Source organism: Lycium barbarum, chromosome 3 (assembly GCF_019175385.1).
Source record: "Lycium barbarum isolate Lr01 chromosome 3, ASM1917538v2, whole genome shotgun sequence".
NCBI lineage: Eukaryota > Viridiplantae > Streptophyta > Magnoliopsida > Solanales > Solanaceae > Lycium > Lycium barbarum.
The window spans coordinates 122,874,573-122,889,124 of record NC_083339.1 but is presented as its reverse complement, the minus strand read 5'-3'; the positions used below and the strand labels follow the sequence as shown (position 1 = coordinate 122,889,124).

Here is a 14,552-nt window from a genome sequence, read left to right as displayed (position 1 = left end):
TTACCCATAGTAACTTGAAGATATTTAATATTCTGATCATTTGTAGTCTCAATATGATAACCATTTTTATTGTTAGTAAACTTCAGGTCTACTACAGTGTTCCGATCATACCAATTACGATCTACGATGAATGGTATTATCATATATAACATCTTCAAGAGACTTCAATTTATTTATCATAATCAGATATTATTTGGACATTGCTAGTGTCATGATACTTGTAAATAAATAATTATCTCTTCTGGAGCCTTTGATCATTAATTTCCATTACCAAATATTTCTTAAATACTTCTGGTACCATGAAAGCAAATTTCGACACTACTGGTGTCACGAAATAAACATTGAATTCTAAACTTCAATATTTCAAACATCTCCTTCAGGGAGATTCATCATTAACTGAGTATTTTGTATCTAAGCTCAAATACATAATAATCAAATCCTTCATAAAGATATACATTAATTGTTATTTCCTTCAAGGAAATCAATAACAACTAACCATAATGTATTAATGTGGTTATAGGAGAAAACATTCTACTCTGCTTCCTTTTTCCTTAGAATGATGCTTTAATATGTTTCGACGTACGACAAGTACGTGTAGTAATGTCTGAATTTTATACCACAAAAATATAACATCTACATTCCTTGTATTTTATCCCTCCAGGAGATAAGTTGTGGTATTTGTTCATTCACTCGGGGAATGAAACCTGATTATTTAAATGTGCTTGAAATACGACGCTCATCAATAGCTCATTATTTTGCTCAAACACAAGAAGACATTGCTTCGGAGTATTTCTCAGATATTTTGTAATTCTTTCTGCTTCAGGAGTAAAGTTTCAGAGTTTTACTGCTTTGGGAGTAAAGTTTCAAGTTTTACCACTTCGAGAGTAAAGTTTAAAGGTTGACTAATTTAGGAGTAAATTTCTAAATTCTACTACTTCGGGAGTAGATTTCAGAGTTGTACTATTTCAGGAGTAAAATTAAAAACCTTACTACTTCAGGAGTAAAATACATAAGCTTACTACTTCTGGAGTAGAGTTCAAAGTTTGCTACTCGTGGAGCAAAATTATGAATTTAGTACTTCAGGAGAAAAACATATAATATTCAGAATATTTCTTCTCAATTATTCTACCTCTTCTGGAGATGGATCATGATATTTTCACAATCAAATGCACGTTTATATTTATAGGCTTTACTACATATTATCATATTCACTCCAGGGAATGGATCTATATTTATAGCTTATATCAAAAGTTCTCATTCTTCAAAAATGGAACACAATCATCTGAACGTGCAGGTCTTAAGCATATCAAATTGTGATAGCTTAAAATTTCTTTTAAGATATTGCTACTTCAGGAGCAAATCAAAATATGCATACAATATAGATGACTTATCCTCAATATAATCACAATAAGACTATTAAAATATTACCACTTCGGGTGGTTATAAGCATAATTTAGTCTTAAAAAAAGACTATGACTGTTTCACCACTTCAGGTGATTAACGTGGATTTTTTCATAGTGAGCCTCCAAAAAGAATTGAAAACAAAAAAATAGATAATGATTTAATAAAGTGACGAAAGGATAAATCAGATGAACATATTGTGCTATAATCCTTTGCCACATCAGTACTTGAACAACGTGTTGATAGTAGAATTGTGGCTAATCATATAGTCATTACTGCCATAACTATGCTCATTATGATTTACTATCTTTACATGTATAATAGTCCGCATGTTTATGGTCTGAAGAACTATGTATTTAAACAGAAATTTTCCAGTATCTTTATATAGTAATATGTATTCCATTATCAAAGCAGCGCAACACACATAATTCAACTTAATCAGATAAATTACTTACCTTAGTATCATATCTAGTTATGAATTATATCGGCCAGTAAACACGATACTTTAATAACCAAATCTGGACAACTTAAGTAGCAGAAAGGTTCTGCACCCGGTGTCAAGCTCCACATTTGAAGGTTATTAATTCTTTTGGCTAGAAACTCGTGCTGATAACGTGTTACAAAACTAAGCTAAAAGAGTAGCAATAGTAAAGGATGAAAACAATAGAAATAGAGAGACAAGAAAGGAGAGATTTCTTATTCATCCAAATGTGTTCAAGTCACTTCAATATGAAAACTTATGCCTCTATTTATAGTGCTACATATGAGCATACAAAAGGGTAACAATAAACATCTCATTTAATATATGAGATAATGGAAGAACCATTAAGATGGTGGGAGATAATGGAAGAACCATTAAGATGGTGGGAGATAATGGAAGAACCATTAAGATGGTGAGAGATAACGGAAGAACCATTATATTTGTGTAGTGGACATCCATACTCTATATTTCATAACAAGATGTATATTATAAGTATATTCTTAGTATATTTTAGGTATATTCCTAACTTAATATAAGTAAGAATATGAACACAAGTAAATAGAAGAAAGCTCAATAATCCATATATTTTATACATTAATTGATAACATTTATTTGCAAGTTGTAGTTTTTTTAACTTGCAAATAATACATGAGTTGCAAAAAAGTAGTGCAAGAATAAAATTAAAAAGTTATAATCATTTCGGCATCAACCGCGAGCTTGGCATCAATTAAAGATGGTTTAACTCCCTCGGAAATTTCTTAAAATTTATAAATTTTTCTAACCAAACCTATAGTATAAGACATTTTAAAACAAAGATTTAAAAGAGAACCCAATATAAATAAAGTTATGATGGAAAAAAAATACTTCTTAAATTTTGTTGTCCTTGAAAAAATAGCCGCCTGATAATCGGATTTATCTTTATACTCATATAAAACTCTAGCTATTTCCGTTGAGTAGGCTAAAATTTTGATTATTGTGGATAGAATTGTCTAGAAAAAGCAAGAATTGCATTATAAAGAATTTATAAGCGTTCAATATATTCTTTAGCATCTACCCAATTGTTATTATTTATCCACTCATCACTTTCCGTATTGTGAAATTTGTGAACTTGTTGTATGAGATTCCTATAATCATATGCTTGTTGTAACATAATGTGAGTGTAGTTCCACCTAGTGTCAACTTTTACTTGAATTTTCCTAGGTCTAAGATTATTTTACAAACAAGAATTCTTCAAATCTCTCATTTTTTCCTTATTAGCATTACAAAAAAGAAAAGCAACCGCATTTCTAACCCTTTGAATAGAATCTTCAAAATAGTCAAGACCATCTTTAACAATCAAGTTTAAAATGTGACAAATACATCTATAAAAAATATTTTCCAGCGGAGGGTTTAATTCCCTTTTTAAAAGACCAACAGTCTTTCTATTATTAGAAGCATTATCTAAAGCAATACAAAGTGTTTTTCTATGAATGTTAAAAAATTTCATAATAGTTGACATTGAATTCCGTGACATGTAATAACAAAAAATTCTAACTTGTTAACACTAAGACCAATATCGGCGGTAAGAGAAATACTACAATTTAAAGAATTAAATACATGGCACAAATAAAATCTATATTTTTTTATATAAATCAATAATATCTGATCTACAAGTACTTCTAGGAATACCCTCAAACAACGGATTATAACAACGTTGAATATAAGTAACAAAACTCAAACCCGAAGGAAAGGAAAATGGTAGAGCATCAAAAGCAACCATTTTAGCTATTTCTATACGATCTTTTTTCTTGTCATGGCTAAAACTTTTACCGGTTCATGGATCTATTGTTTGTTGAATATCCACCAGATTTGAACCCGTTCGCTCTCCCAAAACATCCTTATGTTTAGTTCTTATATGATTCGTTAGTGAATTCATTCCCCCATCCTTACTAGTTTGTTGCTTGAAAGTAAATTCTTTTCCACATATATTACATATAGCCAATTGTCTTTCCTTATCTTTACTCATAAATTTCCAAATTCTAGAAGTTGGCTTACGAGATTTTGGCGGTTTGTCTTGTGTATGTGATTGTGAAGGATGTCTATCTCCTATGAGATTTTCGGGGACTTGTGTTTCATCATCATCATCAATTTCATTAAAAGTGCCGGTATGGTGTTCCATTACATCATGATCTAAAAGTGGATTATTTCCACCAATATTAATACCTAAATTAGGTGTTTCATTCACAAATGTTTCCTCCATAAACCCATCCCTATCACTACTACCGCAACCACGTCTCACTCTCTTCGACATTATTAAATAGTAATAATTCAAATCACACGCAAATAAATTGCAACAAATTAAATTGCGTAAATTAAATAGCGGAAAATAAAGATAGAGTTGGAACGAAGGTACTAAATTACCGGACTAATTTCCACCAAAGAGAAAGCAACTAAAATTACAAATCCACCAAAGCTTTGGAGCGACTTTGGATTGTTGCAAAATCATCAACTCCACCAACAATTATTTTTTTATAATTGCAAAATATAAAATTGAAGAATAAAACTTTATATTATTTAATTGAGAGAAATTTAAAGTGATTAATTGTTGTAAAGTAATTATAAGTGAGAAATTGAGAGAAAGAGAAGAGTGAATTGGTGTGGATGAAAAAATAAAACGGGGAGGAGTTTATATAGGGGTTCGGAATGGATTAAAGTGTATAAAAAGAAGTTTGGGGGTGTTGGGGAACAAAGGGAGGCCAAAATGGCCCATTTTAGCCGTTGTCAATGGTCATTTTTGCAAAATGGACCGTTAGCCAATGGTCCAGTAACTGATTTTAATAGGCCGGGTCCCGTTAATCGGGCACAATATTTGAAAACGGGCCCTGTATTGAACCCTAGTACACCGGCGACCGATAAACCGGTCCACCGACTCCCGTTACAAAAACGGTTGACCCATTCAACCGGCCCAGTTGACAAGTTTAGTGTTAACTCATTGCAGTGTGAGTCACCCACATAATAGTTCCTCCATTATTAGTATGTGGTGCCCAATGTTGCAGGGCAATGTGAGTGATTATGGGTTAACTTAAAGTTCACACTGTTATATATCTAGGGTACCCCATGCAGCAATATGAGTGATCATCTTTTGACAATGTTGTATCTTTCTATCATCATTACTTTCCGAAAGGTCATTGGTCTTGTCTTTGCTATTTTATTAGCTTGCAAAAGTTCTACCACATGTTATCTAACTTTTCTCTCCCCGCAAAAACACGAGATATTGTTCCAGTTTCAACGTAACTAGGGGTGGGAAGACAACCTTTTGTATACGAAAAGATATTTCGTCCCTAAATATATAAATTAGTGATAACTTTGCTTTTACAAAATTGACTTATAATTTTGTAGCTAAAACCTATTATGTCGTCACTAAAATTATTAAATTTAGTGACAAAACAAAATCGTCACTATAAATTGTCATAATTAGTGACAATAACAATTATGATAAAATCCAAATTTAAATTGCAGTTAAAGAATGAACTATATAATAGATCAAAAGGCAATATTCCTGGGACAAAGACTGATTTTTCACAAATATAGTTAATATATGTGATTTTTCACAAATATAGTTAATATATGACAACCTAAGATCTCTTATGATAAAAATGTGATTGTCTTGAAAAATACCATATCATATAATCAGCGTGCTTTCTTCTCTCGTGTTGTTTGAAGCGAAAGAAAAATTCCAACAATTATTCCCAACTCTCTTGATATCTTTGCTGATGGAATTACCTTAAGTAACCTGTTGGGTCCATCCCCTTATTTTGAGGAAGAAAACACCTCCCTCATTTTAAGGAAGAAAACATCTCCCTTATTTTGAGGAAGAAAGCATATTCTTTGTATTTGGCAAATTGTCAAGTGCTTACTTAAGTCACTAATGACATCAATAGATTCATCTCATCCCTATAAATAGGGAAACTTTCTCATTTGCTAGACACACCAAAAATTGAAGAAGACAACACATCCCAAAGAGAGAAAAAAAAATCTAAGAGAAATACTCTTAGTGAAAGGCCTAAGTAAGAGAAGTCTTTTGAGAGAATTTTTAGTAAAAAATTCTTGAGTGAAATTGGGATTGGGGTTGTGAGGTTGAGTGTTGTAAACACTTGTAACATTTTTTCTTTAATAAGATCTGCAGCAGCAACGTGTACGTAGCTCTCACATTGAGAGTTAACCACTATAAATCTGTGTGTGCTATTTATTCTTCGCTTACATCACGGCGTAAGTAGGTTCTGTCTAAGGAGGTTGGTATTTAAGTGGTCCAGCTGTGACCCTCCAATCTTTCCTGGGAACCTGCTTACAAAGGTCGGATTTGGGATTCAAATCCTAACAACTGGTATCAGAGCAACAGGTTGTGTTGTGATTTTAGAAACGATGGGAGGCGAAGATGGTATGACACACGGCATCGGTAAATTCGATGGTACAGATTTTGCGTTCTGGAGAATGCAAATTGAAGATTATTTATATGGCAGAAAGCTTCATGAACCTCTGAGTCTGAAACCAGAGGAGATGAAGCAAGCAGATTGGAATCTCCTCGACAAACAAGTTCTAGGAGTCATTCGGCTGACGCTGTCGAAAAACGTTGATCACAACGTGGCAAAGGAGAAGACCACCGCAGATATGATGAAGGTATTGTCTGACATGTATGAGAAACCTTCGGCAAATAATAAGGTATTTCTCATGAAGAAACTATTTCATCTAAAGATGATGGAAAATACTCATGCTGCTACACACGTAAATGAATTCAATACCATTGTAAATCAATTGTCATCGGTAAAAATTGATTTCGATGATGAAGTGCAAGCTCTAATTTTGTTGGCATCCCTACCAAATAGCTGGGAGCCAATGAGAGCAGCGATTAGTAATTCTGTCGGCAGTGAGAAACTAAAGTTCAACGATGTTAGGGATCGTATCCTTGCTGAGGAGGTGCGCAGGACAGATTCTGGAGAGGCACCGACGAGTTCTGCTTTTAATGTTGAAAACAGAAGCAGAAATTATGACAAAAACTACAACCGAAATAGGGGCAGATCAAAGTCAAGGAATGACAGGGGTCAATCCAGACCAGGACGAACACTTGAGTATTGGAACTGTGGAAAACCAGGTCACCTCAAGAAGAACTGCAGGATGCCAAAGAAGAAGGACAACAAGGGGGCTGGAATCAACGTTGCTACAGAAAACATTGGCGATGCGTTGTTGCTATCAGTTGACAGCCCGATAGACTCTTGGGTGCTTAACTCAGGAGCGTCCTTTCATACCACCCCACATCATGATATAATGACAAACTACATAGCTGGGAATCTCGGCAAAGTTTATTTAGCCGATGGAGAGCCGCTAGACGTTGTTGGCACGGGAGACATTAATTTGAAGATGTCAAATGGATCCTCGTGGAAGATTACAAAAGTTAGATATGTTCCAAAGCTGATGCGAAACCTGATCTCAGTAAGTCAGCTTGATGATGAGGGATATGATCTCAACTTTGGTAATGGGTCTTGGAAGGTGGCGAAAGGTGCTATGCTAGTTGGCCGAGGAAAGAAGACTGGCACTCTCTACATGACGACTAGCTGTCGTGATACTGTTGCTGTGGTTGACAACACAAAGAAGACAGATTTGTGGCATTGTCGGCTGGGGCATATCAGCCAGAAGGGGATGAAGCTGTTGGTGACAAATGGCTTAATTCCGGAGCTGAAGACGGTGGACCTTCATACGTGTGAGAGCTGCATTCTCGGAAAACAAAAGCGAGTAAGCTTCTCAAATGCAGGCAGGGAGTTGAAGGTCGAGAAGTTGGAATTGGTGCACACAGACGTGTAGGGACCTATCACTATCCCCTCTCTTGGAGGATCACACTACTACATGACCTTCATTGATGATTCAACCAGGAAGGTATGGGTTTATTTTATGAAAAATAAATCCGATGTGTTTAGTGTATTCAAAAGATGGAAAGCCATGGTCGAGAATGAAACAAACCTCAAATTGAAGTGTTTAAGGTCCGACAACGGCGGAGAATACACCGATGGTGATTTCAAACAGTACTGTGCCGATAATGGGATCAAGATGATGAAGACTATTCCTGGAACGCCGCAACAAAATGGAATAGCCGAAAGAATGAACCGAACGTTGAACGAGCGTGCTCGGAGTATGAGAATACATTCTGGACTACCCAAGACATTCTGGGCAGATGCAGTCAATACCGCAGCCTTCTTAATTAACCGAGGACCGTCAGTTTCCTTGGATTTCAGAATTCTAGAAGAAGTCTAGAGTGGCAAGAAGGTAAATATTTCATTTCTGAAAGTGTTCGGCTGCTTATCATATGTTCATAATGATGACACGGCTAGAAACAAGCTTGATCCAAAATTAAAGAATTGTTACTTTATTGGCTATGGTGACACCGAGCTTGGTTACCGATTTTAAGATGAACAAAATCGGAAGATCATCCGAAGCAGGAATGTTGTCTTCAACGAAGAGGTACTGTACAAAGACAAGCTGCAAAAGAATTCAGAATGTCAGGACAAGGAATCGGAAATAGTCGATTTGAGAGACTTCCCGACATCTGAGTCGTAGCCAGGTACAGCCGAGGCAGAGGAACAAACAATCCGAGAAGGTGCTGATGAAAGTGCTGATTCTGAAACAAATAAACAGACGCCAACCACAGAACTGCGTAGATCATCCAGGATTAGAAAGCCGATTCACAGGTACTCTCCGTCCCTCAACTACATTCTACTCACTGATAGAGGGGAGCCGGAATGTTATGAAGAAGCAATGCAAGTCGATGAATCGACAAAGTGAGAACTGGCAATGAAAGATGAGATGGATTCACTATCAGCAAATCATACATGGGAGTTAGCCGAGTTGCCAAAGGATAAGAGGGCATTGCAAAACAAATGGGTTTATCGAATAAAGAAAGAACCCAATGGAACCAAGCCAGTCAGCACTTCCTTGGCTGGACACTTTCGGTTGTCAAAGGATCAGTCGTCGACAACCGAGGATGAGAAGAAATAGATGGACAAGATACCTTATGCATCTGCAATCGGTAGTCTTATGTATGCAATGATATGTACAAGGCCAGACATTGCACATGCAGTGGAAGTTGTCAGTCGATTTATGAGCAATTCGGGAAAGCAACACTGGGAGGCTGTGAAGTGGATATTCAGATATCTGAAAGGCAACTCGAGTTCAGCTCTGTATTTCTGAAAATCAGAAACAGGATTGCAAGGGTATGCTGATGCTGACAACGGTGGTGATGTTGATAGCAAAAAGAGCACATCCGGGTATGTTTACACCTTCGGAGGTACTGCAATCTCTTGGGTTTCCAAGTTGCAAAAGATAGTAGCTCTATCTAGTTGTGAGGCTAAGTACGTTGCTGTGACGGAGGCCACAAAGGAAATGATGTGGCTACAATCTTTTCTGCGAGAATTGAATCTGGACCACGAGGGAAGTGTGCTATATTGTGATAGCCAAAGTGCCATTCATTTGGCAAAGAACCCGGTCTACCATGCTCGAACGAAGCACATACAACTCCGGTACCATTGCATTAGATCAGCTTTGGAAGATGGAATATTAGTGCTTGAGAAGATCGCAGGGAGTCAGAATCCAGCAGACATGCTGACAAAGGCAGTGACGATAGACAAACTGAAGCTATGCTCAGCTTCAGTTGGCCTGCACGAAGTATGAAACTAGGAAAGAGTTGTTGCATCGATCAAAGTGTGAAGATAAATTAAAATTAGTCTTCAAGTGGGAGATTTGTTGGGTTCATCCCCTTATTTTGAGGAAGAAAACACCTCCCTCATTTTAAGGAAGAAAACATCTCCCTTGTTTTGAGGAAGAAAGCCTATTCTTTGTATTTGACAAATTGTCAAGTGCTTACTTAAGTCACTAATGACATTAATAGGTTCATCTCATCCTTATAAATAGGGAAGCTTTCTCATTTGCTAGACACACCAAAAATTGAAGAAGACAACATATCCCAAAGAGAGAAAAAAAATCTAAGAGAAATACTCTTAGTGAAAGGCCTAAGTAAGAGAAGTCTTTTGAGAGAATTTTTAGTAAAAAAATTCTTAAGTGAAATTGGGATTGCGGTTGTGAGGTTGAGTGTTGTAAACGCTTGTAACATTTCTTCTTTAATAAGATCTGCAGCAGCAACGTGGACGTAGCTCTCACATTGAGGGTGAACCACTATAAATCTGTGTGTGCTATTTATTCTTCGCTTACATCACGGCGTAAGTAGGTTCTGTCTAAGGAGGTTGGTATTTAAGTGGTCCAGCTGTGACCCTCCAATCTTTCCTGAGAACCTGCTTACAAAAGTCGGATTTGGGATTCAAATCCTAACATAACCTTCCTTTACCAATTGGGTCTCTAATATCATCTTTTTTTCCATGATGACTACATTTTTCAAAATCTTTCTGCTGGCTTCCCCACGAACTTTCTAGATTGCAATTGAATCTGCATCTATTTTAAAGAAAAAAATCAATTCAAAATACTATCTAAAATGTAAAAAATGGTGTTTGTAATTTCTAAATTACAAACGAAAACTAATCTTAACAAGTTTAATATAAGTGAAAGTTTTTATCATATCATCACAAAGCTTACTTACAAAAACTACTCTACTTATATAACCTTTCTCACATAATTAGAACCCAAACATGCTTACAGTTTTAATCAACTAAAAAATGGCCAACAATAATGTTGGAGCTGAACCAAAGACATGGTCACATTTAGCCTTGGTTCAAGACATGTTTGGAAAATGTAGAGAGGAAACAAAAATATTTACCAAGTCGACCGTTTACAGGGCAAAAGTTATGGAGAAAGAAAATATTTGATTCACAAAATATTGTAAAAACTAGACAGTTCCAAATATCAGAATATAACTATTGTGAAAGTTTCGGAAATTTATCTCCAGGTTCTTTTCCGAGGCACAAATGTTGTCACTTTCCATAAGAGTAGATGGAAATCAGAACTTGAAGTACCTAAGTATATGGCAACATAAGAAGTTTAAAGCATCTAGATATACAGAACGATAACAAGTTCATATACTAACCTTAGTAACGTCAATTGCAGACTGAATCACATAGTTAGCAAACGTATCTTGCAGCAACTCATCAAAATGAGGTTCTGAGATTAACTCATTGATGATTCTTGACCTGCTACCTTCATAACACTCCAGGAACTTTACAATAACATGACAACTAAACTTTTGCTTTGAGAGGTATACATAATGCCCTTCAAACTGAGAGACCAACATGGCAGCAACATAGGGTATCCTTAACTCTTTTATGAATTGAACAACATAATTCCTGTATCATGAGTTGAGAAAATTCCAGTAAATTTTAGTAAGGAAGCAGAACCAAAATACGTCATAGAATGACAAACCTCATGTTGCAGGAAGAAAAGGATAAAAATGACAGATAAATAATTTTATTAAGGAGGATATATAATTTAGAGACTACCATTCCTGAATAAGCAAGAGTTAATGAATCTCCCTTTCAATTAAAGAAAAGCCAAAGACCTATAGAAGCGAGAAAATGTATCATAGGTCAGAAGAGAAAGAAAAGAAGGACAAGTTTATTTCACCTCCCCAGCAAAATCCTGCTGCCGCTATGGCAGAAACACCTTTACTCTTCAAAGATTCAACCACAGCTTTAGCATCTTCATATCCCTTGTCCTAAAAGAGATGTAAGAACCAACTCAATGTCTAATACTCCGAAAAATATACTTCTCTTTATTTCCAGGAGACATTACTAATACTGATCCATCGACATTTTCATTTTCACTAAGCTAATTATAAGAATATGATGCACTGCTATCCATATTCACAAGTCCCTCCTATATATTATTTCGAATTAAGAAATTTGACACAAAAGTAAACTGAGGTAGGAAACTAACCATGCCATGATCTTTCAGCCAAGTTCGTATGTCATGTTTCTCGCGATCCAAAGGTTCACCATAGAAGAAATCAGGAACCACCACAAAGAAATTCATCAAAGCACAAAAATTTAACAATTCGGTTGCAAAATGTATGATAGAAGTTTTTGATACATTAAGCAACAATAAAGTGATAAAAATATACTTCTTAGTATCTCATATTCACACGTTCCATATTTTCACCATTAACATGCCACTTGAGAGGAAGTTTACCATCTCTTCTTCCAATATTAGGGTGAAATTATAAACTAAGGTGGCGTGGTTAGCATAACAGATAAATACAATTGCACTCTGCTTCACAATGTTCAAGGTAGTATTTTTAGCTTTTCAGTTTGTACAAACAAAATACCCAGTTTGACAATTTTATGAAGGAAACGTCCTCGGGCCACACTCTGTTTTGGACTATCTTAATCAAGAACTAATTCAACTGACTAACTTCACTTTCATATGTAACCAAATACTACCTCTTTTCTATTTAATTTACTTATCCGATTTTAATTTTTTAACTTTTGTTTCTCTGTTAATACACTGGTTAAATGATTTGCAGCAACTGGCAAGAACTTGGGATATATTCCTCCTAACAGCAGCATGTTCTCTTTCTTTTTATAATCATTTATTTATTTATTTGGATTCCCCTACATTATCTATTAGTAGCAATTATTATTACAAGAATATGACTTACTGCTTTTTGCTATAACTTCCAATAATTACTAGCACTTGAATTAAAAATGTAACTTGATTCCTCATCTACGAATTCAAAGGAAAAGCATGAACTGAACCAGAAAAAACAAAATGAAAAATGAAATAATAATTAACATAAAGTGTAAATGCACACATTCAAGAAACTGTAGAAGCAAAAAAAAAAAAAAAAAGATTCTTACCCAGGAAATAATAAGTAAATTGAACTCCACAAAATCAGCAATACTTGACGAATACCCAAAGAACCAAAAGGGTTGAAACTTGACAGTTCTCGTAGTAACAGATAAATTTGATTGTGTATTAAACACGTATTACGAAGGTGTATTAAACAACTTACAATTCAAAGTAGCAAAAATGAAGGGAAAACTGACAGGGTCGTCCAAAAACTTATTGAAATTTCACTGCATTGGAGACTGAGAGGGAAGCCTTGAGGTCTGAATAGGTCGTGAGAGTTTCACTGTGACTCTGTTGCCTCTGATCAATCTCAATTTCTCAAAAATTAAGCTAGTAGGTTACATATATGATACATCTAATTATTTGATTTCATTGGCAGAAATTTAGAGAAATAGAACACTACAAATAATACCAAAGAGAGGGAGAAAAAGACACGGAAACTTACAATTTGCAAAATAGGGGTTGCTTGCTGATTCTCGCACTTTGCAGTTGGATAATTCACGAGAGAGTAAGTAATACCTACCAAAGATACCAGAAGCGAAGGAATTAAACTAAACCTTAAAACAGTTCACTGGTGAAAGGAGAGGGAGACAACCGTAGGTCTGAAGAGAAATTTGGGATTTTAGGGAGAGGGAATCTGATTTAGAGCCCGTTTGGATTGGCTTATAAGTTGGCTTATAAGCTGTTTTCAGCTTTTTTGAGTGTTTGGCTGGCCAGCTTAAAGTCATTTTATGCTTAAAATAAGCTTAAAAAAATAATTAGACCCATTTGACTTAGTTTATCTAAAGCAACTTATAAGCTGAAAATAGTTTATAAGCCAAAAAAAATAAGTTGTACTACCCCAACTTATTTTTTTCAGCTTATAAGCTACAAACAGCTTTAAGCTGTAAGCCAATCCAAACGGGCTCTTAATCAAAAAATAGAATTTGGCAGAAAGCGGGAAGGAGAATTAGGGGGAGCGGGGAAATTTGGGGAGGACATTTCAATTTTTTGTCTTTATATTTTCTCTTCTCTGTGTCCATGCCCCCACCCTTTAATTTAGGAATTATGTAAAGTAAGAAAAAATTGAATTAAATTTAAAAATAAAATTAAATAATCAAAAACAAGTAAATATAGTGTGTATATAATACATCATTTAAGTAAAATAAAATATGGAAACATGAGTCGTGATGTATTCAGTCTCCGACATCTAGATTGGACCTCATATTATACATAAGATGGATTTAGTTTATGTTAGTATCTATACATGTTTTCGTTTAAAGTTATGGTATATGGTATGATTATGAAAAAGGGCTAAGACCACGTGATCGTTACTCAAAGAATGTTTTAGGTCTTTAGATGTCACGGCCTAATTACTTATGTCATGATGGCACCGACGGTTCTAGCACGACCACGAACAACAATAGATATTCTAATTTTGCTCTGTGTCACTGTACGAGTCCTGCAGTCCCAACCCCTCCGTTCGGCTTGTTTCTATCCCTGGTAGTGGCCTCAACATAGAGCACAATTTTATCAACAATTTATGAATCTATTGGTAAATATTTACTAAGGAATGTTCAAATTTGTGGTGGATCTTGAGAATCCCCTATTTTGATGTTGAAAGATCAATATCATGTAAGTAATAGATTAGATAGATAATGCGGAAAACATCACTAAGGCCACACGGTGGTTAATGTCAATATATTTGAAATCCTAGTTGGTTAATTTTTTAATTATATTGTCTCATCATAATATATCTGAAATCCTAGTTGGTTAATTTCTTTCGTTAGTGCTATCATATTTTTAGTTTAATTCAATTTTTAATTTGGTGGTAAATAGTTAATCAAAAATCCACAAAACATTCAGCATCTTTGCA

The 14,552-nt window shown here is 35.2% G+C and overlaps 1 long non-coding RNA gene across 1 annotated transcript; it reads right to left on the bottom strand.

Annotated features, from left to right (window-relative positions):
• Window positions 1-9,740: 9,740 nt before the first annotated feature.
• LOC132632176 (uncharacterized) lies at window positions 9,741-13,342 on the bottom strand. Its single transcript, XR_009579271.1, has 4 exons — window positions 11,786-13,342; window positions 11,474-11,564; window positions 10,941-11,196; window positions 9,741-10,351 (listed from the first exon to the last, which is right to left on the bottom strand). It is a non-coding gene; the product is annotated as an uncharacterized LOC132632176 (long non-coding RNA).
• Window positions 13,343-14,552: the final 1,210 nt, after the last annotated feature.